Source organism: Monodelphis domestica, chromosome 4 (assembly GCF_027887165.1).
Source record: "Monodelphis domestica isolate mMonDom1 chromosome 4, mMonDom1.pri, whole genome shotgun sequence".
Classification (NCBI taxonomy): domain Eukaryota; kingdom Metazoa; phylum Chordata; class Mammalia; order Didelphimorphia; family Didelphidae; genus Monodelphis; species Monodelphis domestica.
In genome coordinates this window covers 149,399,171-149,424,290 of record NC_077230.1, presented here as the reverse complement: position 1 = coordinate 149,424,290, position 25,120 = coordinate 149,399,171, and positions in this window count along the sequence as shown.

Here is a 25,120-nt window from a genome sequence, read left to right as displayed (position 1 = left end):
ATATATATATATATATATATATATATATATATATATATATATATATATATATATATATATATATATATATATATATATATATATATATATACACACACACACACACACACACACATATATATATGTATGTATATATGTGTGTGTGTGTATTTCTTTTGTGGAAGAAATAGAAGGAGGAAGCATGATATTATTGACTCTGATGAATAGAAACAAATTATAAAGCACACAATTTTTATTATTTTGGTATAAACAAGATATTGATATTGAGGAGGAATTAGTGAAGAACTGGAAGCTTTTGGGGATATAGATATACAACTTTCAAATGTAAGGTGGAAATATATATAAACCACTATGTGAATATTAATAAAAATGCTTTGCAAGGTAATCTGAACTCCCTGAGGAAAGATGCCACATAAGCACAAACTTTTGCTCATTAATCCTAACAGATCCCCCATAAGGAGAAAGCCAGGACAAATAATCTAATTTTAAAAAGACAAAAGTGAATTGGGGGAGGGAAGTAAAAATAAAAGGGTCAGAAATGGAAAAAAAGATGTTATAGCTTGTCCCAAGTTGCACAATGACCTGTAGTGGCAATAAATTGAAATCAAAGCCACTGACTTGTAGTACAGTTCAATATACAAAGATCATTTTGCCTTTTGATCTATATTTTTATTTCTCTCCATGTTTAGGTGACCAAAGCCATTATTCCTTCTGTTTGGTACAAGTTTCATTTCCTCCACGAAGCCTTCCTTGATTCATGCCCAGCCTTTGGCATGTGTGGGGATTTTCTTCCTGTCTTTGATAGTCTTCCCTTATTTCTCTCTGGGCTGACTCTCCAGACTTATTTCTCCAATAGGCCATAGCAGCCTTTTCATTCTGGTTCCTCCTGGAATCTCCATTTTTAGAAAAGTGTCCAGACTAGACACATTTACTCTTTTATTCCTTTCTGGGATTTTCTTCTGACTCTCCAGACCTCTTTTTCCACTATGCCCCCATGCAGATACCCTCTTTATATTCCTCCCTTTTCTCACTCCTCCCTGCCAGCCTTCAGATGTCTTTTATATGTTGACTTCCACCATTAGAATGTAAACCTCTTAAGGACAGGCATTGATTATATTGTTTTGTATTCCTTGATCTATACACAGTGCACGGCAAATAGTGATGTAAATGCCTATTGACTATTGAATATATATACCCAGAAGTGGGATGATTAGGAATCAAAAGGCATAAACAATTTACGTACAACACACTTTATAGCCTAATTGCCATTATATTATTTAATATGTTGTGTTGTTTTTTTTAAATCCTTCCTTATCTTCCGTCTTAGAATCAATGCTGTGGATTGGTTCCAAAGGAAAAGAGTGGTAAGGCAAGAAAGAGTAATTGATTAGCCCTAAATCTCATAAATAGTAAAATACAAAGGCTAGATTGGAACTCAAGTTACCAATAATGATCAATTATGCAAACCTTACTATGTGTTTAATAGTTACTGTCCCATTTGATCCTCATAACAACTCTAAAAGGGAGGTATTATTAGAGTTTACATTTTATAGATGAAGAAGCTGAGCTGAACGAATATAAAGTGACTTGCCTAGCATCATGCAACTATTATGTGTGTAAAGGCAGATTTGAATTCAATTCTTTCTGACTATAAAAATGAGCTGGAGAAGGAAATGGCAAACCATCTAGTATCTTTGGCAAGAAAACTAAATGGAGTGAGAAAGAGTCAGACACAATTAAAAACAACTGAACAGCAACAATTTCCTGACTCTAGGCTCAGTGTTCTATCCACTGTGCTACCTAATTGCTCCATGAACTGATTCCAAAAGACCAAACTGCTTTCAACAATATAGAACTATAATTCCAATCAGTCATAGTATGTTAGATCTGAAAATGATTTTAGGGCTCATCTAGTCCAATCTCCTCATTTGTTAGTCTCTCTTCTCCTCTCCTTACCTTTCTGTTTTTTCCCCTTTTCTTTTCAACCCTTACCCTCTGTCTTAGAATCAATACTGTGTATTGGTTCTGAGGCAGGAGAGGGGGAAGGGCTTGGCAATTGGGGTGAAGTGATTTCCCCAGGGTCATCCAGCTAGGAAGTGTTTGGGGCTAAATTTGAACCCAGAACCTCTTGTTTCTGGGCCTGGTTCTCTAGCTGCTCCCTGTTTTCTTCCTTTTTGGTGATCTAAATAGCTAATTTTCCTAGTTGTATTCTCCAATTAGAATGAAAATTCTATGAAGGCACTAATAGCTTTTACCTTATTTTCAGCAACTAGTTAGTAAATGTTTAACAAAGCTCTCTGGAAAAAAATAAATAAAATATACTTTTAAATTTAATCTGTATTATTAACATTTTCTTAAGACTAGAAATCAATAAAATAATAAACCAAGCCCTCATTTATAGCATTTGCTGATTTCTGAGATGTAAATGTTCACAATGAAAATTTAATGATTAGCTCCAGTGTACCCCTGAGTTTAATACATGCTGAATTGAATTGTTGAATTGAAACTTTATCCAAGATTGGAGGTGACTTCCCCTAGGTCATGTGGGCAGTAAGTGGCAAATTGGCACTCAAACAATTCTTCCAACTCCAAATCTAGGACACTTCCTAGTATAATAGTCTCATCTTCCAGCATCAGGCAGGATATCAAAATATAAATGTTTTGAACTAATCAGTAAACAGAGAGGAAATCACCTCTTCAGGGATTGGGAAAGTTTTGCTGGGAGCTCAAAGCAGCAATAATTTTAACATTGTGATAATCTTCCCTGCTCCAGAATCCTTTAGTGACAATCTTTATTGGACAAATCTGCCCCCATGACCCCTTTAAATATAGTAGATTTTGAAATCTAGGATGCTAGGTCAACTTAAAGGAGTCAAAAGTAGAGAAGAATGATGATTCATTTTCATATGGAGATACAGAACTGAGCCTGAAGAGATGTCAAGGACATGGATTAGAAATCCTTAGTAACAGATGAGGTGAGATGAAGTGCCAGGAAAAAGAGTTTCCTCACGAGTCTATGATCCTATGATTGGCAGAAATAGAGTGGCTACCAATAACTAGGAAGAAAATAACTGGGGAAGTTTATGTTTTCTTGTCAGGAAAAAGTGGCAAAAGACCTCAAGAAGGTCTCTGTGACTTTTTTGGAAGACTATTGTGATAGACTTGTGATGAGATGCCAAAGAAGTGTGGCCAGATGGGTAGCCCTCAAACTTATTCATTCATTCAAATGATGTTACAGAATTTACTGTTTATAAGGCACTATGCTAGACCTTTATGAAGATTAGAAAGACATAGAAGCAATAAAACAGACCATCAAGAAGAGTAAAATCAATTTGGACAGATTAAAAATTACATGTGAAAGGGAATAGCTAGGTGATTCAGTGGATTGAGAGCCAGACCTAGAGACAAGAAGCACTAGATTTAAATTTAGCCTCAGATACTTTCTATCTGTGTGACCCTGGGCAAGTCACTTAAGCCCCCCTGAATAGCCCTTAATGTTCTTCTGCCTTGAAACCAATACACAGTATTGATTTGAAGATAGAAAGTAAGTTAAAAAATACAAGTGAAAAGTAAAATAGCTAAAAATAAAACCACCCTACATTATTATGTAATTAAGAGTCAAATGAGTTTTATAAACAATATAATTATAGGAATTCAGAGGAAGGCATAATGAACCGGTATGGTCAGCAAACACTTCAGGGAATTATAAGTCTTAAGATTCCTCTGGTAGGACAGAGAGGTTTGGGATACCCAGAGGTGGAAGTGGTGTCTAAACAAGGGAATTATGACAGGCAAAGAAACAGAGTGGGCACAAACAAAAATTTTTAAAAAATTAGATGGAGTGAAGAGGAGAATTAGGAAACCACAAGACCAGCCTGGCTGAAACTGAGAATTTATTAAGGGAGTAGTAGAATTTTGGAAAGGTAGGTTGGTGCCAGAGAGTAAATGGCATGACTAAAGAAAGGTTATAGACTTTATTCTATAGATATTAAAGCTACTGAAGATTTTTGAGGAGGCAGTGATATGATCAAACTGATATTTTGGGAGGCTGGCTAGACAGTGCTGTGGATAGAGTACTAGGTCTGGAGTTGGGAATCTAATATCAGACACTTCCTAGCTGTGTGACCCTGGGCAAGTCACTTAACCCTGTTTGCCTACCCTTTACTACTCTTCTGTCTTAGAATTGATACTAAGATAGAAGGTAAGGTTTTAAAACAAAAATTGGTATTTTAGGAAGCTTACTCTAGTGGTATTTTGCAGTGTGGATTATTACATGGAGAGAACAGAAGCAGTGGGGCCAGTTTAGAAGGCTGTGCCTATAAATCAGGTACAAGTTGGGACTAATTGGATATAAGAGATAATGATGTAGGAGAGGTAGTCAAAGATGACTTTGAGGTTTTGAGCATGAGAAAATGAAGTTATCATTAAAAGCAATAAGGAACTTAGGAAAGAACTGAAAGAGGGCAGAGGGACTCTTTGTTCTTCTGTTAGCCCTAGCACTTAGTACAGTGCCTGGCACTTGGTGGGCTCTTTTTAAAAAATATATATATTTTTAAACTCTTATCTTCCATCTTAGAATTGGCACTGTATATTGGTTCCAAGACAGAAGAGAGGTAAGAACTGGGCAAACAGAGTTAAGTGACTTGCCCAGGGTCACACAGCTAGGAAGTATCTGATGCTAGATTTGTACCTAGGACTGCCTCTCTACCCACTACTCCATAGTAGTAGGCTCTTAATGTGAAGAGGTCTGTTGATTGATAGATCAACTGAAAAAAGGGAAGTCAATTTGAGGCAAAGGGACAATGTAGAAGTCAGTTTTAGACATGTTATGAGGTAGTATCCATGTGTAACTATAAATTTTGGTAATTATTAGAATTGAGATATCATCTTCAGCAAGGAGAATGGATGTGTTTTCTGAGAAAGAGGATATGCAAGGAAAACAGGGATGTGGTTATGTTGAAAGTTTAGGAAAAAGAAAAAGAATGGGGAAAGAAAACAGAAAGTCAGGAAGGACCTGGATCATCTTTTGTCAGAGGAGAGGAGGGAAGAAAGAGGTTCAAGAAGAAGGTGGTCAACAGGATGAAGATTTCAAAGAATGAGGACTGAATAACTGATTTGGTGATTAGATGATAATCAGTGATAAGCTCTGTGAGCTGAAGGATCCCATATTTTTCATCTTTTCATCTTTTTTAGCACCATGAACAATGCTTTGCCCTTGGTAGACTTGAGACAAATTGTTGATTGAATGAAAGATTGGTTTAGTTTCAGTAATGTGAAAAAGAGTTGAATTTCAGGGGGATTAAGGAATGAAGAAGATAGGAGAAAATGGACACAGCAGGTATAAATACTTATCTACTCTTCTTTTAGGAAAGGCAACTGAACCTCACATGATTACTCTTTGGGAATGGACCTCCACTCTGTGCTTCTGGATTCAAATTACTCAGTACCATCATGACTTGTACTGGCTCTTCAGTGTGTTTTGTTGAGTCATTTCCTCAATTGTTTTATGTTTTGGCTTCTCAGTCTCCCTAATTAGTTTGTATATTCTTGGAGTAAAGGGGCTTTTTTTTTTTTAGTTTGCTCATTATTTTATATATCAGAAATTTCAATATTAGTTAATGAACTGATATATCCTCAATGATGAGACTATGTGCTTTAACACATAGGGAACATTTACTTATACAAATAGCATGGTTACTTAATAAGAGTTCGCATCCATATTGTGATTTTAGGTACTTGTTTTTGAAAATCCTGATTTTAGTATTTACTTTGGCAGTACAGTGTTTAGTAATGTTTCAGTAAGTGTTAACTATTTGAAGTATTTATCATGATGTATCCTTCACATATTGAAGAAAAAAGAGCTTATATTTATATAGCACCTACTGTATCTGAGGCATTATGCTAAGTGTTTTTCAATTATTTGATTCCACATCAACCCTGCAAGATAGGTGCCATTATTATTCCTATTCTTTCAGTTTTGGAAACTGAGTAAGAGGTTAAATGACTTGCTCAGGGCCCTACCATACAGCTAGTAAGTGTTTGAGACCATATTCATACTCATGTCTTCCTGATTGTGGGCAAGGTGCTTTATCCATTGTGCCATGTAGCTGACAACAATAAGAAAGAAAAAACAGTTTGATAGAACTCTATGGGTTTTCCTGGGAATGGCTGGCAGGCTTCAGGGAATATAGAAAAGCAGGAAGGATAGAAAGATGACTATGGCATGGGTCAGAAGTACAGCACCAAGCTGAAAAGAATCTAAGAAAACTTTTTTTCATCACTGAGCCATCATCCCTTGTACAGGAGAGAGCCATCTCTCACATGGTCCTTTCATTCTCTTCACTATTCTCTTGGAAGATCTGGCACTTACTATTCCTTGCTTCCAATGGACAAAATAGGTAGTCTATTTTCTTGACTCAGAAAATCAGGTGGTTTTGGGGGGGCAGGGGTTATTATTTTTATACCTTGCTACTAGCTTTTTTCTTTTCAGCACTAGTTTTTCCTTTGTTCTTCTTGGTTTCATGCTCTGGCACCTGGAATCCTGGATCCTTTTTGATAATACCCTTTTTTTTCTCTAAAGGAGTTCCATTCCCTAGATTGTATCATACTCATTTGTGTATGTGTTCTCTTCTCCAATGTGATTACAAGATCCTTGAGGGAAGGAACTGTGCTTTCCATCTTTGAGCTTCACACAGTTTTCTATCCATAGCAGACAATATAATAAATGTGTTGAATTGAATCACTTTTCCTTACTTAGGTACCACCAACCTTTTTCTGGGGCACTCCTCTGAGTTCCCCTGCCCCCATCCCTGTCCTTGCTCTGAAGCATCTTCATATAACCCATTTCTTAGCACTGTGTGAGAATCAGCTGCTTTTACTCCTTCTATTTCTGTCAGGTGTGCCTTGTGGAGTCCAAGTAGTCAATCAAGGTAGGATGCACAACACTTCCTAGTCCTCAAATAACTTCTGTCTGAGAAGATTTTAGATTGACTAACTTTGTGAAAAAACAAAAACAACTCAAAAAATGTTTTTTGGCAGTCTTCAATAGGACAGATGGAAATATGCCTGGCAGAGCCTGATGTACTCGAATGAAGTTTCCATCATCTTTTGTCTAGTCACAGAAGGTACTGTGGAGCAGGGAAAGTAAAACAGAGTTTGATGTAGAATCATTTGGCCGGGTATCCGCAAGTCGGACATGTGCTTTTTTGGCATGGATGCTTGAGATCTTTTGTGGTGAATGGAAATTTTAGTGGGCATTTGAGGATGGAAACATGAGGCTGAAACAGTTGCCAGCAAAGCCAAGAAAAAAATTAAAATAGGAAACTAAAATCCAGGACGTGAGTGGGTGCTTGTGTGCCTGTGTGTTTGTGTTTGGGGAGAGGGAAAAAGGGGGGAGGGAAGGGGGTTGAGGTGGGTAAAAAGGAGGCAGAGATGGGCTAGAGGGACGTCTACCAACCAAACAATAGCAACTACTGGCCAATTTGCTAGATGGCAGCTGAGCAAAGGGGGTTTGCAGTTTGTGTTTTTGATGCATGTTAATTAATTAAACTCATGCAGCCTTCCTGTGAAGTGACTCAGTGTTCCTCCTTTTCCACGTGAGGAAGCAAGGGCAGGGAGAAAAAAATGATTTGCCTCTTCTCCAGCCATATTGCTGGCTTTCCTGATGGGGTTTGAAAGGAGGACTTTAATTTCAGTAAGGCTAGGTTTGTGTCAGGGCCAATAACTCATTTCCAGGCTTCTGAAGTCACTCGTTCAGTTCAGTTCTGGTGTGTAGATAGTCAAAGGGAGTTATTCATTATCAAGGCTAAGTAGGGCTGTAATAAAATTACTGAAGTGTGGGGGTTTAAACTCACCTCCTAGTGACTTGAATTAACACCAGTTCTTACTTAGTATAAACTTGGCATTAGTGAGCACCACTTATGTGCTATGCAGAGCCTGGAGAAAGCTTACTTGAGGATTGATTAATTTGATAATTGGTGGGAGAAGAAATTCTAGGCTATGCCAGACCGGCAGCTCTGTGTGATTTGTAGAAAAGAAAAATTAGTTCATTTGTTTGTCCCTCTACCTACTTCCCTCCCTCCCCACCTTTCTATGCATCCTATAATGATTGCAAATGAGGAAAAATTATCCCTCAACACAACTGAACACTTGGGGTGCATGTGTGTGTTGCTAGAGAAGGAAAGTAAACAGATTGTTATGGTAGAAACTGACTGTGCTTTGGAAGATATTATCAAGCCGCATGAATTAGAGGGGACAATGTGATGCCTTAATCAGAAGGTACTGTAAGTAGTGCTCTGAAACCCAGGCTCTTCAAATGACAAGGAGATTTTGAAACCTGAATGATAAGGTTTTTTCTGCTGTATGTATGTGTGTTGGGGTGGGTAGGAGAGGGAAGTCATGAAAAAGCTACCAAGAGTAGATAAGAGGACATCTTGCCATTTTGGATAGAGGTGATGAACATTTGAACCCGTGGGCAATAGATGAGGCCAATTGTCTGCCTTCCACTCTTTCCCCATCTGAAAATGGAGAGATGTTCAGCAAAGTTCACTGCTAGTGAGATAGGGAACTTAATTAGGGCAAAAGAGGATGTTGCTGTGTTGGGAAATAGTCAATTTCCATGGAGAAGTTGTTGGATTGTTTCAGAATGATTCAGAGGCAGTTAAACATCTAGTGGTACTTTTTTGCTGTTGGGGTTTTTGTTGTTGTTGCCCTTATGTGGTATGCAAGCATGATTCACTAGGGGAATTTTGTGGACTAAAAAAGTAATAGTCAATATATTTGTGGACCCATATGTTTAAGGAACTCAAATTTAAAGGTTTATTTCACTTCTTATTTTGTTAAAATATTTAATACCTAAATAGAATTGTGGAATAGTCCTTCTTAGGAGAAACTAGAGAAATCAGTCAACAGCATTTACCAAGAGATTCCTATGGGTAAAGCACAGATCTATGGACTTACAAAAGAAAGAGAAGATATTTATTTCTACATTTAAAGTCTTGCCATAAAAACAACAACAACAACAACAAAAACAACTAACAACCTTAAGTGACTGAGCAAATTGCTACAGGTACTCCCTCCACTGTTCCAGATCCAAACCTGTCTAGGTCTTCTCATCCTGTATAATTCTTACCTGTATTATTCTTCAATTCTTCATGGATGACATATTCAATGAAGACCACCATCTAATCCTCTTCATATTTGGTGATGACTAGTCCAACCCTGGGACTGCCTAATTATTATCCTTTACTTTTGTTACATCACTGGGAATATTTTTGGCCTTATATATCCTTGAAGATTTTTTGAGGTTTTTTCTCATGTGAAAGTCATTAATAGTAAATATACCCTAAATACTCATACCTATCATGTGCCTTTCAGTTGCCTTTTGCTGTATTTCTTAGTTCATGGTATTCCACAATTCACAGACATATATCATTGTCAGGAAAAGACTGAACAATCAATCAACCAATAAGCATTTATTAAGTGCATACTATGTGCCAGTCTTAGTGATTAGCACTGGGGGTAAAAATACTAAGTGAAAACAATCCCTGCCCTCAAGGAGCTCACATTCAAATGGAGGGGGTAATGTAGCTGTATAAATTGGTATAAAAAGTTACATGGAGAGCAGATAGAAGGTAACTTTGGAGAAGTCACTAACAGGACTTTAGAGAGTAATGTGTAGGAATACTGGAAAGACAGGAAGAGGCTACACTATGAATAAGGATTTTTGATCCAAGGGGTAATTAAGGACTTTCCTTGGAGTTGCTCTGTGTGTGTGTGTGTGTGTGTGTGTGTGTGTGTGTGAGAGAGAGAGAGAGAGAGAAAGAGAGAGAGAGAGAGAGAAGGAGAAAGAGAAAGAGGAGGAGGAGGGAGGGAAAGAGGAGGAGGAGAGAGGGAAAGAAAAAGAGAGAGCTATGTTGGAAAACCACTCCATTGACAGTGTGGTAGATAGATTGAAGTGGGGAGAACCCTGAGGTAAGGAGGTTATTCCATTGATCCAGGGTGATAGATAAAGAGGGCCTGACCTAAGGCCATGACTGTGTGAGTGGTGAGAAGGTGATCTATTTGAGAGATTTTGTAGAGAAAGAAATTACAAATGTTGCAAATGACTCAAGTCATTTGGATATGAGGTTACTGAAAACGTGTGAGAATGGAGTGTCAAGGATGACACAGAAGTTGACAACTTGAGTGACTAGAAGGATTGTGATACCCTCAACAGAAACAGGAAGTTCAGAAGAGATAAAGGTTTTTGGGGAAAGAATGAGTTCTGATTTAGGCGGGTTGAGTTTGAGATGTCTATAGGACTAGTTTTAATTACCACTAGGCAAATAGTGATATGGATTGGAGTTTATGAGACTAGGACTCAACGTACAGATCAGGGAATCATTTGCATAATATAATCTTTAAAAAGATAACCATGTGAGAGAGTATAGAGATAAAAGGTAAGAAAGTCCATTATAGAGCTTTGGGGGATCCTCACTATTAGTGAGCATGAAGATTCAGTAAAAAATATAAGGAGTGGTCAGCTAGGTAGGGAGAGTCAAGAGAGGAGTCACAAAAACTCATAGGGAAACAGGATACAGGAGAAGGAGGTTCAATGGTATCAGATACTTCAGAGAAGTTAAAAAAAATAAAGAATGACAACTGAGACAGGGCCATTAGATTTGGTAATTATGAGCAACTTTAGAGAGATAATTGTTGAATATTCAGATTTCAGGGGTAGAGGAAGTGAAGACACTAATGATGGCTTTTTCAAATTTACCTAAGAAAGGGAGAAGAGATATAGTATTTCTAGCATGACTGGTAGGCTCTAGTAGTTTGTTTGTTTTTAGATAGGAAAGATGGGAATATTTGTAGGTAGCAGAGAAGGATCAAAATATATAACAAGTTGACACAATTTATTTTTCCTGTAATTCTGGAAAAAAATAGCATATAGCAAATCAACACGATTTACTCATCCTATAACTCTGGGTCCTGTTCAAAATCTGTTATATTGTGTGTACCTATTCAAAATATATCTACTGATGGACTCAAATACTAGGTTAAGTTTATCAGTATTATAGACCTAAGTTAATGTAACAGTTTGGACATTGTGCATTCATTAGTTTTACTGTGCTAATAACTAACCTGATATCTTTTTGATTGACTCCCAATTTCATTGGAAAAGTCCTACAATGTGTTCTAGGACTTGATATAGTCAGCATAATGCCATCTGACTACCTGGAGGATACATTAATAGGGAATCCTCTATTTAGATTTTATGTAAGAGATCTTCCATGACCCTAGTAAAATCTTTGTTGACCATATTTAACCCCTGTTTATGGCTTGATTGATACTGAACAAAGTTATGTCTGTGGTAGTATATGGTATAGAGTATTGTGCAATTTTTAAAATGCATGTGAGACACTTTGAAGGAGAATCTTTATGCCTACACTTTGTTCCACTGAGATGAAAAAAAATTTAACCAAGCAGACACAGTGAGATCTTGTATTCTTTTTATTTCTCAGTTAGTAGGGCTACTAGAAAGAATTTTATGATAAAAATTATCTGCAAAGTCTGCTTTTTGTTCCTTTTTTATACTTAAATAAAGGAGTCCTTGATAGAGCTTTTTAAAGAACACTGTTCTTTGTTCAAAGGAGAAAGTAGATTGGTAGTTGTTGATATCTTTTCAGTCACTTTTCCCCCAGTTATTGTATCATCAGGGTGCATAACCATAAAAGAAATCTTATTGCCTTTGGAATATTAATAGCAAAATACTTTTAAAGTAATATTACCTCAAAAGCAGATTTCTTCAAAAACATGCTAGTGTCTAGGCACTCAGTTCAATTTCATCTTTTAAAATGCCATTGAAACTTACTTATATCAGGTATTAAAGTGATAAGGTTCAAATGTGCTGGAAGTCTCATTGTTATAACTGATGAGCCATACAGTATTGTAGAAAAGCTGGCAGACCTTTTCTATTTCACATTTACTTATTCTTTCCAATTTCATCTGGTATGGCTTAACTGGATATCTTGCTAAGCTCTCTTCAGGTTTATTTTCCTTCCCCTCAACTGCTTTTCACTGTACTTGAGGTGATAATGCTCAATTCTTCCCACAATGGTTTGGAAAATTAGCTTGGATTTTATATTGAGCTATTCTTGGTTACTCTTCTTTTGGGAAGAGAATCAAGTGCTTGCCACTTAAGACACTTTCTGGCCTCCATAGTATGGGGATTATCATGCATTGGTTAAACTTCCCTAAATTGTGATAGTGATTTTGCTCTTGTCCATTTTCATGTTTTAAATAGACAGCTTGTTTAAAGAGGTCATGTTGTATCTGCTCTAACTGTACCCAGCATTTTCTTTTCTTTATCTTTTTTTTCTCCCAATTTAGAATTTATTTTGCCCTTTGGTTGGTGCTTCACTCTGCATCAGTTTATGTAGATCTTTCTGGCTCCTTTTGAAATCATCCTGTCCATCTTTCCTTATAGCATAATAGTGTTCTATCACAATCATATACCACAATTTTTTGCAAGAGGAAATGTTGGCACATCTGATCCACAAATATCATTGAGCACACATTTTCTTTGTTCTATTGACCCTACATTGCCTTTGTTTCTTGCTGGGACAAGGACTATCTTTTTTCCTGAGGGTAATGGGGTGTATGGGGTGATCAGGGAGAGGTAGTATCTCTGGTATGGAGGGCTTGTCATGCCCTCTTAAGGCAGCTCTCCAGCCTCTGACCCTCACCTGACACCCAGCTCTCACTTGTGGCTCCCAGTAGCTGCTAGCATGCGGCAGCTGCCACACCCCGGGCAACGGCTTCAACAGGCCGGCTAAACCTTGTGAGGGTAGCCATCCGGTCATTGACTCCTGGTGAACCAGGGCTTTGCTCACCCGGCAGCATGTGAAGACTACTTCGGGCGAACAGAAGGAAGAAACCAATAAGAAGGTTCAAAGGCTGAGAGGGCGACGCAGCAAAGCACTGTGGAGTGCTCAGGGCGTGTTGGAGCACAAAAGACAACATGGCCATCCAATGCAGCTGAGGAAGTCTCCAGGTGTAACAACTTTTCGTGCCACTGGACCCAGGCTTCCAATGCCGAGAGAGTGGGACTGTCTCTGTGCATTGACTTTTCCACTTAAATCTCCTTCACGCACAAGTGTCTTTGTGCACACTCATCTACATCACAGATGAAAGTGCACAAAGACAATTGTCATCCTAGGTTACAGAGAGACTACTACTAATGGGGCACTAATGGGTTTAAATGACTTCCATATTTGTAATCAGTTATTTCCCTTCCAGATAGTTAATTCAAATTTTGTGTGGTTGCATATCAGTATTCAGTACTCAGGAAATTCAGAACCTTCCAACTTTCTTTTTGAGGAAAGTATTTATGATACATAAACCTTAGTCCTCTGAAGCTTTGTTCGTTTTCATTGCTTGATGAAGAACTGTGTTTTCCAACATGGTGGTGGTAAGAATAATAGCTGGTATTTATATAGCAGTTTGTAGTTTATAACATGCTATACATATTATCAAATTTGATCCTCTAATCAACCCTTATTATTATATAATATAAGTGTTATTGTCTCCTGCCCTTCAGGAAACCAAGATATAAATAGATTTACCCAAGGTTACACAGCTAATATCTGTCAAGATTGTGATTTGAGCTGAGATCTTCTTACTCCAAATTCAGTGCTTTCTACTTCATCGGTTTTATTTTTTAATTGTTTATTTTTCCAGATTACATACTAATATTTTTTATTTTAATTCTTATTTTAAAAATTTGTTTAATTAAATTAGAATATTTTTCCATGGTTACATGATTCATGTTCTTTCCCTCCTCTCCTCCATCCCCCCATAGCCAATGAGCAATTCCACTGGGTTTTACATATTTCATTGTTCAAAACCTATTTCCATATTATTAATATCTGCAATAGAGACATCATTTAGAGTCTACAACCCCAATCATATCCCCATCGAACCATGTGATCAAGCACATGATTTTCTTCTGTGTTTCTACTCCCACAGTTCTTTTTCTAGATAGTGTTCTTTCTCATAAGTCCCTCAGAATTGTCCCAGATCATTACATTGCTACTAGTAGAGAAGTCCATTACATTCATCTGTACACAGTGTATTAGTCTCTGTACAAAACATTCTCCTGGTTCTGCTTCTTTTGCTCAGCATCAATTCCTGGAGGTCTTTCCAGTTCACATGGACTTCCTCCAGTTCATTATTCCTTTGAGCATAATAGTATTCCATCACAATCAGATACCCCAATTTGTTCAGCCACTCCCCAATCGAAGGACACCCTTTCATTTAAGGAAATAACAGTCAAGAAAAGAAGCTTATAGTCTAAAGAATATCACCAGAATGTCAATATTTCTTTCTCAGTATATAGTAGTACTACTGGAAGACATTGTTAATGCTGAAAATTTTCTGCAAAAAGTCTGCTTTTTTGTTTCCTTCTTATACTTAAATAAAGAAGTCCCCCATATACTTTTTCAAGAAAATTTTATTCAGAGGAGAAAGTAGGCTGGTAGTTGTTGATAGTAAATATAACTTCAAAGTAACAAGGTAACTAATATTATTTTCTATACCATATTAATGCTAATTGAGAAACAGTTATTTTTTAAATTTTGGTCAAACACTACTGAATAAGTCACTTCAATTCAGTAGAGTTTAGGGCTCCTAACTAGTCTAGTACTTTATTCACAAGAACTGATATTCACCTGAAAGGTAGTGAGCAATATACATATGAGGTCCTTGCTAAGTGAATATTTGTTTTCCAAATCTCTTTAGTTAATGATGTTATATTTGACTTGGGGCACAGCCTCTGGTTTCATTGGTTTGAGGAAATCTGTAAGAAAATTATCTATATTAATACAGATCAACAACTGCTCGGTAAGTTAGAGCCATGCTTCAGGCAATGAGAAGTTAAATGACTTGACAGGGAAATGTCAGAGGGAGGTCTTCCTCCCTTTTCCTCCCTCCCTCCCTTCCTCCCTCCCTCACTCCCTCCCTCCCTCCCTTCCTCCCTTCCTCCCTTCCTCCCTTCCTCCCTTCCTCCCTTCCTCCCTTCCTCCCTTCCTCCCTTCCTCCCTTCCTCCCTTCCTCCCTTCCTCCCTTCCTCCCTTCCTCCCTTCCTCCCTTCCTTCCTCCCTTCCTCCCTTCCTTCCTCCCTTCCTCCCTTCCTCCCTTCCTCCCTTCCTCCCTTCCTCCCTTCCTCCCTTCCTCCCTTCCTCCCTTCCTCCCTTCCTTCCTCCCTTCCTCCCTTCCTCCCTTCCTCCCTTCCTCCCTTCCTCCCTTCCTCCCTTCCTCCCTTCCTTCCTCCCTTCCTTCCTTCCTTCCTTCCTTCCTTCCTTCCTTCCTTCCTTCCTTCCCTCCCTCTAAGGTCAGCCCTCCATCATACTTGACTCCCTTTTTTATAAGGTTGTATAGAAAAGCAAAAGTCATTCTAACTTGAACATTTATTAATGAACTGACCATTTATCAAATTAATTCTCGTGCAAACATCCTTATTGCTTAATGCTAATGTTTATTTCTGCCTGTAAATATCTTTGTCAGTCTCTTACTAATTATTAGTAGGTATTTAAAAAATCGTGAATTCAAAATTGTGAATTGTCTACTCAAAAAATGTGGATATTAAGAGACATCTTTGAGACAGTTGATGAAGCCTCTATTTTTTTTCTTCCAAAATTGACCCTGGTTATAATTGAGCTAAAAAATAATATATGAAGTATGCTATGTATTGCTATCATATTTTGTTGAGAAATTATGCTTCTCAAACCAACATTAAAATAATTGATTCATTATAAGAAGTGGCTCATCATTGTATTTATTATCTAAACTTTGTTAAATATAATGTAGAACAGATTTATTTTTGATTTTTCAGTAGAAAGTCCAAACCAAATCCCCCACTATTTCCAGTGAAATATTAGTCTATGTTTTAAATATTCACTTTAAATAGCTTTTTTGGGGGTACCTGTTATGATAATGAGAACTCTATTTTTTAAAGGAAGCACCCATTTCTATGTTTTTCCATTGTGTCTGACTCTTTGAGACCCCATTTGGGGATTTCTTGACAAAAGATACTGGAGGGAGTGGTTTCCCATTCCAGCACATTTTACAGATGAAGAAACTGAGGCAAACAAGGTTAATCGACTTGCCCAGGGTCACACAACTAGTAAGTATCTGAGGCCATATTTGAACTTAGGAAAGTGAGTTTTCCTGACTCCAGGTCTGAAACTCTATCCATGTTGCCACCTAGCTGCTGCTCCTTTTTCTATATTTTAAATCTTCAAATTGTAGACTATTAAAAAAGAGCCATATGAGATTCCTATGTCCTCCTATCCCCTAATCTGAGGATCCTTTCCTCAGTCAGGATTCTAGAGAGGGTTTATGGTATATAGTGTGGTGGAAAGATCTCTGGAATTGGAATCAGGATGGCTTTCTGGCTAGAGATATTAAAACCTCTCCTTCCCTTTAACCTAATTTTTTCAGGCTGTTGGCCTATTCTCATCTGTTGGGTAGTACTTATCCAGACACAAAACCAAGCACATGTTCCATCAGCGATGCTGAAATCATTTAATAAGCTCTTCTTCTTTTACATGTTTTTATTATTTCTTCATGGCACTGTATGGGTGATTTCTATGGACACTAGCTATTGCCCTGTACTTCAATTCTCTCACTTGGCTTAGGGAGTCTGGGAGCAAGGGGAGATGAGGAGAAAGGTCTCATATTGTTGTGATTTCAACTTTTATAAGCCAATGATATCTTTGGTTGCAAAATAAAAAAGATTTGGAACCTTAAAAATCCACATAAGACTATTCCATAACCAATGAACAAGATTTCGAAATACATCTCTTAGAAAATAGATCTCATTAAGAGATTATCCATGGACATATGGATGAAGCTAGGATTTGGGGTTTGAGAATAGAGGAGAGGCTAACAGAATCAGAGCTATGTTAAAGTTGCTTTAAGCTCCACTCATAATTTTTTTTAGTCTACTATATTTGAATGTTCATCTTGACTTTCTATACATGATCATGAAAAATCATTATTATTATCAGCACCATCATAATGGTAGTTGTAAGCTTTCGTAACTATACCTAATTTAGTCTAAAGACTATTATACCTAGATCAGTGGCACTTTAACCTCATTCGGAGCCTCCCTCACATGCAGGAATTCTTAGCTAATGCCATGCATTATATTGTCAGCATCAAACATAAATCAAATTGAAGCACGGTTTAACAAGTTAGGTGCAAGGGTATATTAGGCACAAGAAAATAGTATCCTTGGCTGATCACGGTATTAGAACTAGGCTAACTTGTTAATTTAACATCTTTAAGCCACCAATGACCTGAATCCACTTTTGAATTCAAAATGTATAGGTTTCCATTTGTACATATACTGTATGGACCTGCATTTACTTATTACTTATAAACTGGAGATACAAAATAGCCTTTTATAACTAACATTTACATAATGCTGTAAGTTTTTTTTGGAAATTATTTAAATAATTTATACATTTATAAATAAAATTAATAAAACACTTTACAAATATCTCATTTTCTCATCACAACCGCCCTAGGAAGTAGGTGCTATTATTTCTCTCATTTTACAAATGAGGAAACAGAGGCAGATAGTGGTTGAGTAATTGAACCAGTCACACAGCTAGTATCTGAGGGCAGATTTGAATTCAGATCTTCCTGACCTTAGATGTAGCACTCCATGCACTGCACCACCTTGTTGTTTACAGTTGTTACCTCCTCTTCCTCATCTACCAATCACTTTTTAGTGATTTGAAGTTTGATTTTTGAATCCATCATTCCACAGAAATTGCTCTTTCCAAGGTTTTATCTAAATTGCTAAATCGATTGCCCTCAGTCCTAATCTTTCTTAATTTCTGTGTGTGTTTGACATTTGGTGGCCAACACTTTCCTGTGCAAATTTTTCCTCTCTTTTTTTTTTTTGAGGGTGGGGTGGGGGTTGGGGCCCTAATTACTCTTGGTTTCCCAAACCTATCTGATTGCTCCTTAGTCTAAAGTATCTTCCCAGTTCTGATATCTATGTGTGGGTGATCCCCAAGGCTTGAATTAGTGCCTTGTTTTCTTTTACAGCCTCTCTAGTGGTGATCTGATCAGCTCTCTTAATTTCTTTTTATCATCTCCATATGTATGATTCCTTTATCTACACAGCTCAGCCTTCTTCTCTCTCCCAAGCTAAGTACCTAATCACCAACTGTTTGCTAATCATCTCTGCCTTGATGTCCTGTTGTTATTTAAAGCTCAACACTATTGCAAGTTGTTCTCATTAACATTTCTTCTCCTAATTTACCTGTTTCTGTGAAGGACAACCTCCATCTTTCTAACCCATCCATATCTGTACCCTTAGTTATCCTCAACTACTTATTTTTCTCCCACTCTCCATATCTAAAAATTTTCAGTCATATCAATTTTATATCCATGACATCTCTTGAATCTCCACTCATTTAGCCAGGACCTTTGTCTACACTATCATCACCTTTTGCCTGGATTGTTGAAGGAGCAGTCTCCTAATCTGTTTCCACTGTCTTCCCCTTACCCACTCATCCTTTATAGGGCTGTTGAAGTCACCTTAATAAAACACAGAACTAACCATATCATTGTCCTAGGAATAAATCTTCAGGGTTCCTTATTACTTCTAGGATAAAAAACAAAATCATCTGTTTGACATTTAGAGCTCTTTACATTCTGCCCTCAGTCAACTTTTCCAGACAAACTTCCACTCATGTACCTTATCTCCCATCCAAAACAGACTCCTAATTCCCTGTCCTTGGCACTTCATTTCTGACTTCTGTGTCATTGTCCAGGTGGTCTTCCATCCCTGGAAGGTACTTCTGTTTTATCTCTACCTCTTAGAAGCTTTAGTTTCCTGCAAGACTGAGATCAGGTAACATCTCCTAAAAGTGTTAATACTTCCCTTCTCCTAAAATTACTTTTTTTCATTTTGTAGATTCTTGGCATTTGCTCCTCTGTGTCCAGGTATCCTTCCGGTAGAATGTAACCTTCTTGAGGTCCCGGTTACTTTGTTTTTGTCTTTGTATTTCTAGTGCCCTTAAAAGTTCCGCTGGTTGATGGGTTAACTACTGTTTCTTTACATATGATATTCTTTTAGTAGAATGTAAGCAAGCACGTTGAATGGAAGCACTTTTGTTGTATCCCTAGTACCTGGCAAAATTACTAAATGTGCGTTAAATAATCCCTGAATATATTTTGCACTATGCTCATGTTTGTTTGTTTTTCCTCCTGGTAAGCATGTGAGTTGGAGTTGGGAAACTGTTTCATTAAGACCATAGATGCTTTTTGCTGTTTCATGATTTTTTGATCTCATAATTGTCACCCAATACTTAAAGCTTCATTTCAGTGCTTCATTGTGGCATGGAAGTACCCTGGGGTGACAAAGGCTGTGTTATTGGAGTACCAAGATCTGCCAAGAGTTCTACCATATTGGAAAGACTTCTACAGCATAATAGTGACAGACTATTTTTTTAACCCTTACTTTCTGACTTAGAATAAATATTGTGAATTGGTTCCAAGGCAAAAGAGCAATAAGAACTAGGCAAAGGGGGTTAACTGATTTGCTCTGGGTCACATAGGTAGGAAGTATCTGAGGACAGATTTGAGCCAAGGACCTTCCATCTTTAGGTCTGGTGACATACACTTTCTATTGTCTAAGGTCCAGTACAGCTAATTATGAAAGAATGTTGATCTAGATGATGACTTTTTTGGGACCTGGTGGTTCCATGAAATGAACAAAAAATGAAAAGCAGGCTCATTCTTTTTGCTTCCTATGTAATGATAGTGTAGATCTCAAAAAGATTACAAAAGGTATGAATCACAAAATTCTTAGATAATATAAATCATTAATCACTCTCATCTAGGAACTGCCTCAGGAGGATGGCCATAGAGCTAATAAATATCTCAGTATTTTTGACCAAAGTAGAATCCTAAACGTTTTTGAAATCTTTTCCTTGTTGCCTAGAGATCATGAGTGTTAGCTGGGCCCTTTTAGGGATTGTGTGACCTCTCAATTTTAGGAGGAAACCTGTATGCTTACATATCATAGATCTTCAGGGATTCCGGAGATGAGAATTTGTCATAGATTTGGAGCTGTAAGGAAATTTGGAGGACTTTAAATACAATCATTTCGTTTTACAGATGAAAAGTAGACTCAGAGAAGATAAATGACTTACCCTTGGTCACACATGCAATAAATGATAGGACTGGGATTTGAAGCCCAAGACCTCTGACTCCAAATCCTGCAGTTTTTCCACATCACCAACTGGAGGGGTGGCAAGTGATTCAACAAGAGAAGGGGCATCTCACAATGCCAGTTGGCAGAAAGGCAGTCAGTGGCTGGGCAAAAAGATTCAGTTGTCCCAAGGATATCTAAGCCATCAGTTCAGGGAGGTGGTGACTAGAATTCAATTTTAATTAGCAGAGGATCAGGAGGTTGGCAATGGACTGACCACAGAAAATAAATCTGGTTAGTAGTTGAGATGCTAGGGTGGCCAGCTTACTCTTTCAAATTTCTGACAGCTTATTTGCATGATAAAGAACAAAGCCTGAGCTGCTTGCACTGATGTTTTTAGCTGAAAGCATAGAAAAGGTTCCAACTAGAAGGAAAAAAAAAACATGTGGCCATCATATGAGGCCAATGAATGTATTAGTGTATATGATATTTCAAAAATGTTTCTTGTCGTCATGGGGGAATGGATTCCTGGGAGCTAGACAGGAGACCTATTTTCTTTCTCAACTGCCGTGAGAGAAGTTGACATTTTCTTTACTGTGGCAACATCTCATATTGAACAAAACCCAAGCTTTAAATAGCTCAAGAGAAGATATGGCTTGAGATTAAAAGGCTGTACTTCGCATGTACTTATACATGCTCAAACTCATGCTTAGCTGACAGTGACTGGAGTGCTTCTTTTTTTTTTCTCTCTCTCTGCTCCTGGAAGCCCTGTTATTTATTGCTATGATATAGTTTCTGGGAATTGGACTGAACACAGTATACCGCGCGGCAAGTGATGAACAAGATAGTAATTGGTGCCTGACAGATCAGGTGTGCATTACCTAATTTCCATCTGGGCCTCCCACCAACTGATATTCAAAGTGCCCTCAATGAAGGCGTAACTTTTCCTGCCTGCTCCAGCCAAAGTTGTTGCAAAGCCTGGGTGTTTCAATTACAGTGATTTACAGACGAGTACCACTTGAGATTGCTATCAGCCCGTAGCCACCTGAGTTCCAAGAAGAAAGGTGTGTTTTCATTGTCCCACTTTTCTCCCAAAGTGGCCTTAACAGTCTTTTTGAAATTGCCCTATGGAAAGCTGTGGACTTGCTAACTAGAAGAAAGTGGAAGGTGGGATGGGAGAGGTTGAGACTACATGACTGGAAGTGGATTTTTTTTTAATATCAGTGACAACTCCATTAGTGAAAATGTTGGGAATAAAATACTTTATAAGTCAGCAAGTCAAACATTTGTTAAAGAATTCCCATGTGCCAGGCATTGCGATTAAAGCTGGGTATACAAAGAAAGGTGCAAAAGCCCTGGAATTTCTGCTTATAAAATGTTCTAGATATTAACATAAGCCATTACAGACTTTGAAAAACAAACATCATAAGGCATGTTAATCAGAGCTACCTGAGACCTCATAAAACACGTGAAGCAGAAAGATTGAGTTGTACAAAAAAAAAAAACAAACCAAAACCAAAACCCCAAAACCAAAAAACTCCGCTGGTCTTTGGAGGATTTGGTAGCTTATCTGTTTCTGTTTCGGGTGTCAATATGGCAAGCCAGGGGGTCAGAGAGACCATCACTGAAGTTGAAAAACCAAAAGTGGCCCTTGCACATGACTAAAATTGCTCCTAACACTATTGTTTGGAAGTCTTGGATGTTTGTGATTTCTTAGAACCTTGCCAGATGTCCGCCTATCTCTCTTCACTCCCTCTCTCATTCTTTTGGGCTCTGGTTACCAATTGTTTATACTTCTTGATTGATTACATAGTAGTGTGAAAGAATTTCAATAAGTGTCTTGCTTCAATCAGGTAGCTGTATATTAAGCCTTCCTCTCAATCTGATTCAATAGACATTTTTCCAGTGCCCACAGGTGAAGGTGTTGGGCTGGGCCAGGCATAAGGAGGTGAATAGAAATATACACTTTGCCCTCAAAGAATGGATATTCTAATAAGAAACTTATTAAATTTCCTATTAAAGGAATTTGAAGCACTAATAAGCAGAATGAGAAATCTTTTTTTGAAGGAGAGGTGATGGCAGCGTGGGCTAGGGGGTTTCTGTGAAATCATACTAGGCCATGAGAAGTAAAGATTGATTCTAAATTAGAATTAAAACTGACCTAGTTGTTTTAGAGTGGCTTGTCCAGTGAGTGTGAGAAGATACTGCCCATTGATCTCTATTCCTGAGTCAGCTGCCTGCTTCCCTGGGGAGAGCCAGGGATGAAATGGAAGCTGGTCAGGCTGTAGTTGTAAGGATATTCTTTTAGGGGAGCGACTTGTGGGAGAAGAATACATATTCCTCTGCTAATGCCTTGCCCAGCACATGGGGCTTCCTTTTCTCTCCCATTTCTTTTTTATTGCAGAATTGGACAGTTCTCTCTAAACTTAAGTCTTCATCTTCTGTTCCAAGAAATATATTTCAGGTTTGATGTCAACTGAAAGTTATATTAGTTATCATTTAATAATATTTTTACTACAAATCTCTTCTGTTATCCTACCCTATTCTACTATTAGTTCTTCTTGCTTTGATAATGAAGCTTCTAATTAAGGAGTCAGTCCTGGAATATACCTTCTCTTAATAGAAACATTCTCTTAATAGAATGCTATATAATATTCATATTGGCATATGTATATTACCTGTTTATATTACTGTATTATATTACTATATTATAAAAGTTAATGCAAATAATGTCTGAAAATGACAGCTGTTCCAACTTCAACATTATATTAGCTCACAAAATGATCCAAGGTGAAGAACTGTTACATTTGGAAAACAAATGGGGAAGAAAAGTCATAGATAGAAATGGTCATATATATTTTTCCCCTCCCTTTTCTGTCCTCTAAACCCTCCAAATTTCAAATCATAGTGATGTGTAAATTATTGTTATAAGTTAGTATCTCATACCAAAATCTCCATTGACAAATGCTGGGCTCGAAAGAAGAAAATGAATTTGAAGCTATAAATGTAAAACCTTTTACTTGGATTAAAAGATTCAGTGTCAACATACAGGATGAGGGACAGATGGTTTAGAAACCATGGGCACTTGATCTTGCAGTTTTTGTGGACTTCAGATACAAAATGAATCGAGTATTATATGGCAGGACTCCCCACCCCATCTCTAAAACAACTTATGAAATCTTAAACATCATTAAAAGGAGGTATAGTGGCTAAAATGAGAGAAGTGATACTTTTTGCCCAGTCAGAAAATAGCTAGAGTATTGAAACTTTTAGGAAGAATATTAAATTCGAGTGGGTTCAGGTGAGAACAACTAGAATGATGAGGAAACTGGAAATGATCCCTTAGAATTAATTGAAAGAACTGGGAATGTTTGTCATAGAGAAGAAAAGACTAAGACAATATCCATCATCTATTTTCACCTATTTGAAGGTCTATCTTGTGAATGGCTTATTCAGTTTTGCTTCATGGAAGAGAGAGAACCAATAGGCAAAAATTAGGAGAGGCAGATTTTGGCTTAATACAACAAAAGCCATCCTAACAAAAACAGCCTATCAACAAAAGCCCCCAAATGTAAAATGTGCTGTAGGAGATTTCCCGCCATCATGGGATATCTTCTTGCAGAGAATAAATGCCTGCTTTTATCCTCTATAGTTAGGGATACTGCAGAAGAAATTCCTATACTTCACAGAGGGTTTGTGTAATAGATGGTCTTTGAATTCCTTTCCACATCCTATGAACCTACCACCTTCTATTTATAACTCTTAGAATCATAGATTTAGAGATGGAAAGGACATTAGAAGTCATCTGGGTCAAACTCTTCCTTTTACAAATGAGAAAACTGATACTAAGAGTGGTTGGATAATTTGGTTACAATCATATTGGAAGTGGGTAGCTGAACTGTGTTTCAAGTCTAGGCAAGTTTCTAAGATGAGGTTATATGGGAGGAAGTTTCCATACCAGGAGGTCTCTAGACTGTTATAAACTCACAGATATTGAATAAAGAAACAAAACAAAATAACACCCCCCCAGCAACATTCCCCCCACAAACATAATCAACATGTTTTTTAAAAAGTAAGGAATTGTCCAGAGACAAGCACTTAGCAAGGATTGTTTGATAGCAGTTGCAGGAGTGTGTTGCTGCAACACTAGCAGCTCCATTATGAAACTTATTGGAGTCTAGTCTTTCTTGTTATGCTTGCAAACAAGAAATGCCAGAGACAGGGAAAGACCATCTGGGCAATATGTCTTCCTAATTTTAGTTTATTATCATTCTAACTTCTGGCTTTTACCTCTACTGCATCCCTCTGGTAGTAGCAATAATTGGTTTTCATGGCATTTGCCCTTGTTTGGGTTCTAGATCAATAAGAAACTTGACAGCTCTGGGTATCCATGTGAATAAAGAGCACACAAAGTTCTTTTAGTTATTGTTTAAACATGTTAGAGAGAGACTAATTCCCATCACCACGATCCATCGATCAGTTTATAGCCATCCTAACGATTGAACCCACAGAGAATGACAGTAGCCTCTGGAAAGTGGATTTTAATTTCTCAGCCAAATGTTAACTAGAGCTAAAAATCACATTCTTCCAAATGCAACACATTGTTGCTTCTTTTATTCACTGGGCTTGTTTCATGCATTTGCACTTGCCAGGAGAACATTGAGACTATGTTTTTATCTTCTTGAAAAACCACCATCACAAGACCTACCACGAAGTTATCATTTGTGTTCCTGAGATTTTGAGAGTTTGCAGTGATCAGTCCTATTTAGCCCTGGGTTACTTCACACCATTGTACTAGAAATAGCTCCAATTTAAACAGATACACATTTTTTTTAACAGATATGTTCAGAACATACAAATGAAACTTTACAGCTATTATAGAGATTTTCTAATTTAGGTCATTTG